Raw genomic sequence first — 4,577 nt, forward strand, 5'->3', positions numbered from 1 at the left:
GCAGAGGCAGGGGTCAGGAACACACGGGGGAAGGGGAGGGGAGGATAGTACGCGCCATTTACGTCACCAAGGCAGAAGGAGTTCTCCTGGAGGATAAACAATGGGGCAGCCGATAAGGAAGCTGTGGGTTTGGGCGGAGGAGCACACATTCCAATCTGTCTTCTCTTTCAGTCCAATCCAAAATGTAAAGTTAAATTTCTGGTCTTCAACATCACTCTCCTCTTTGCAGAGAGGCCAACTGCTCCGAGATGGTTTCCATCTTGGGTTTCAGTTCAAGAGTCTGTTGTTGCCCCGCTCTGCCAACCTCAGTCATTGCGTTGTCAATGACTGAGGTTGTGTGAGCTGCACATCACATCAAGTGTTGATGCCCACCAAGGGGTGTCTTTTTAAAAAGAGGAATATTACGCCTCCATTTCACACAGACGAGACGGCAAATTTGGCACATTTTCTGTCTAAAAAGGGCTGGAGAGAGATGGAGGTGAGGGAGGAGAGGAGACAGAGAGGTGGGGAAGAGAAGAGAGAGAGACCAGACATTATGTTTGCTGCTCCATTTTGATTGTTGCTCTCCAGCTTCAGCTCAATAAAAACCTCTTCATCACATCAGTCCCACGTGGAGCTGCGTTGTTCCAACAACACTGAGCTCTCAGCTCATAGCAGTTCTACAATAAAGGTTCCAACACAACGTTCCATTGATCCATGAACAAAGCAGGCAGTGAGACCATGATGATGTCACATCTGTCCACTGTCCAGATGTCAGAGCTGAAAATGATAGGATGCCATGTTCCCTTCAACAACAGTCCAGCAGAAAGCCACCATGAAGACCTGAGGAGGAGCAAGGCAGCTCACCACAGTCAGGAACTCCCAGTCACCTCAACAAGGTTTCTGTCCACTCACGTTCAACCAGACCAGCAGATCACCTGCATCCCCACTGCCTCACCACCAGAGGGCAGTAGAACATCAACCATAGAGGCTCCCACTGAGGAATGAACACCACCAGCAGCAGACAGCTCTCCCTCCCTGACAGCATTTAAAGGAGATGAATGATGGATCATCAAACTCCACCATTCACTGTGACTCAGGGCCGCTCCCTCTGCTCTGACTCTCTTTGATTGTTTGTCTTTGTTTTATTCAATCAAGTTGTTCCTCCTCTCTCTCTTCTTGCTGCTCTACCCCCCCCCCCATGTGATGTCTACTACCTCCTCCTCCTTGATGACACTCATTGTGAGGTCTCTTCATCAGCCCTCCTCTGCTTTCTGAGCCACAAACAGTTTTTCTGAGTCGCTAAAACCCCGAACTCCATCTTGAACCCAGACTCTCAGAAGCCTGACCACATTTACTGAACTGGTCCCTCTTTGGTGAAACCATCACCACGTTTCTGAAGGCTCTGAATGTCCTGATGCTGATGTCATTCTGCTTCCTCTGACACAGGCAGGTTTGGTCCGTTCTGGCACTGTGACATCAAAGACTAAATTCTGAGATCAAGAAGAACATTTACAAAACATGAACAAAACTTGATGACAGAATTCTTTGTCCTCCTCCATCACAGCGATGCCATCGATGGTCCGTTACTGTTGCAGTGCAGTAACATCATGAGTTGTGTCAAACCATCTCTGTCAGCTCTGCGAGTGTCTGGAGTGACGTCTCCAAGGACACTTGCTGCCAGGACTACAGAGTAAACATCAACATCTGTTTGCATCTGGCTTCAACTGTACTTTTCCTCTAGGTTCAACTTTGCTAGGTTACAGTGACTTGTGTACAGAGTAGTGACTTGATCAGCTGGTGGTGATGATGTAGCTTTAGGATGCTAACACAGTTGTTACTCAGGGCACCGCTGGTTGTAATTTAGAGTCCAATGACAAACGCTCAGTCTCAGGTTCCAGCTTGTCAGTGGGTTCTTTGAGGGTCAGAGACTTACATACAAATATAAAAACCAGTTGAAACACTTCCTGGAATTTTAAGAGGATTGAATACAAACAAGGAAGCGCGTAAGACAGAGTAATAATACCAGTAAAGCAATGAAGGCACATGGAGGATCAGACATGAATCACAAGATTTATCTGAGACTCAAGTGGACGGCAAAGGTAGCAGGTGAGAAGGTGTTCAGGATGAAGGGTCAGTGACCTCCAAACAAAGAAAACTCCTGAATGGAGGTTGAGCAGAGTCTGAGGAGTCAGGTGGAGCTGGCAGTGAGACAGGAGTTGAGGCCTGAACAGACGCAGCACTGGTCTTTGTTACTGTGACAGCACGACAACCAACAGGACCTGCTTACGTTCTCAGCTGGATTGTTCTCATCAATGTGCGGAACCTCTCCAACGAACTGGTGGGGGGACGGCCTACCAAGCCTCCATCTCAACGACCGTGGCTCCCACTGGGATCCGCGATGCTCTTCTCAGGCACAAGGGGGCTTCTCTCTGCTGGTCAGGATGGAGATTCAAGGCTCACGGGAGGTCAACAGTATTGTGACCGTGAAAAGGGGGAGAGGAGAAGTTCTGTTTAAAGTTAAAGAACAAAGAAACAAAAAAGTAAGCAGAAGAGAAAGAAAAGGGGAGAGACGGACCAGCAGCTGGAGGAGCTCACGGAAAAATAAGAAGCGCTGAAGAGCCTGAACCCAACCCAACTGTAACGGATGGTGTCGTGACTATCATAATAAACTGGTCCGCCGTGGGGGTGACCTTTGACCTGTGTGGGGCTGCTGGCCAATCAGCACCCTTTGCCGTCCTCAGTACTTCTCAGATATTCCTGTATTAAACGGGTCAACAGAGGGCAGTCATGCATCCCTCAGATCCTCTTGAGCAGGGGTTTTCAGTTAAAATTCTCCTGGGTCCAGTTTTCAAACCTCTTCAAGCTTGGGTCTGGAGGCCTAGCACAGTTTTTCATGACTGCTGATTTCAGTGATGGGCCCACGCCTGCATGTTAGCCAGCAGTCGAGCTGTGCTTTATGATCCAGGGGCATCTTTAGCCGATGGAGGTAGACTTTAAGCCTGTTGTATCAGTGTCTGTTTGGTCAACAATGAACTTTCAGATCGAATGAAGTCGCCGGCATTTCAATAATAGTTCAGTCGTATTTATTGTCTGCTTTTTTTCCACATTAACCTTAAACCTATTGTCCAGCAGGGGGCAACATAAAGAGAAGAGTGAAATGAAAATGGATTCAAAAATACTCAGAATTTACTGGCATTTGACTGCACGTATATGACTATGTGAGTGTGTGTGTGTGTGTGTGTGTGTGTGTGTGTGTTTTGAAGACGACTTCTTGACTCCATTTTTGTTGTCACTCTTCTCTTAATGTTCAGTTTCACTCATTAAAATGAAGCAGCTTTGACGTGTTTACTTCTCTTGTACGTCAACAACTTTGGTCTTTAAGCTGACAAACACACCACACGTCACTCACTCTATAGATTAAATCTGCTGATAACACAAAACACGTGACCTTGTGACCCTGCATGACGTTTTGCTCCAACTTTCCAGAACTAATAGGAGGAACAGCATGGATCGTTCTGAGCAAGAACTCTGACATCACCATCGTCATGAACAAGAAGGCAGTCGGACTCAACTTCAACAAATCTGAAATGTCCCCTTAAGCTCCTGCTACTTTGAACTGATGCCTAAACCTTCAGTTTCCATGCATCACTCAGAACCTCTCACAACCCCAGAAGAACAAGCAAAGGTTTGGAGCAGTAAAGCCTTCAATAATGACATCATCATGTTTGAGGGTTTCCTTCCCTCAAACTGTTTCTACCAACAAGACAGAATCCTGGAAATATTTCAGGTGTTGACCTCCCAGCAGCCTGAAGGTCAACCTGCATTATCTGTTATGTTGCTGAGCAGAGGAAGGAGCTCAATGGTAGAGCGCTAGCTTAGCATGTGAGAGGTGGTGGGATCGGTGCCCTCGTTCTCCAGAAGACTTCAGCTTGTTCTGTTGTTGAGCTCTGATGAAACCACTGACTTTGAACCACACACAAAGTGAAGGAGTGACTTAAGATTGATGGCACCTGAGGAACTTCTAGGTTTCCTAAAATCAACTGGAAATTCATTCACCAGTTAAACAGTGACTCTACCAGAGGGGGTGTAGCTCAGTGGTAGAGCGCATGCTGAGCATGTGTGAGGCCCTGGGTTCAATCCCCGGCATCTCCAGCTGGTCCTTTGTAGCCTTCATCTTGTCAGCTAAAGTGATCCTTAAATGTGACAACAGTCGATTCACTATCAGAAGACATCTTCTCCATGTTCAAGGTGGGTGAACTTTCCACAAATATTCAAAATTACTTTTGAAAATGAAAACATAGATCAAACCTGCCCTGTCAATCACCCACAATGGGCGGGTCGTCCCACTCCCTATCAGGTTCCCCACTCCGCGACCCAGGAGGCTCCCTCTCCCTATCAGGACTAGAAATCCATTGGGGTCTCCCTGCTCAGGTAGGAGTCCTGCCCACAACGTTAAGCTGTTGATGTTCTAGAGGAGACAACATGTGATCTTTGTTAGATCCACCAGTCAAAGGTTTTCTTTAAAGGCTGTAGCAGCTGAGAATGAGGGATTAATAACCATCTTAGTGAGGACATTTTGAAACATGATGACATTT

At 46.9% G+C, this 4,577-nt stretch overlaps 1 non-coding gene across 1 annotated transcript; it reads left to right on the forward strand.

The window, feature by feature from the left end:
* The first annotated feature begins 4,062 nt into the window (after nt 1-4,062).
* Nucleotides 4,063-4,134, forward strand: trnaa-agc (transfer RNA alanine (anticodon AGC)). Its single transcript has one exon. It is a non-coding gene; the product is annotated as a tRNA-Ala (tRNA).
* Nucleotides 4,135-4,577: the final 443 nt, after the last annotated feature.

Source organism: Aulostomus chinensis, chromosome 1 (assembly GCF_037954235.1).
Source record: "Aulostomus chinensis isolate RoL2024-O1b breed Wild chromosome 1, RoL_Achi_v1.0, whole genome shotgun sequence".
NCBI classification, from domain to species: domain Eukaryota; kingdom Metazoa; phylum Chordata; class Actinopteri; order Syngnathiformes; family Aulostomidae; genus Aulostomus; species Aulostomus chinensis.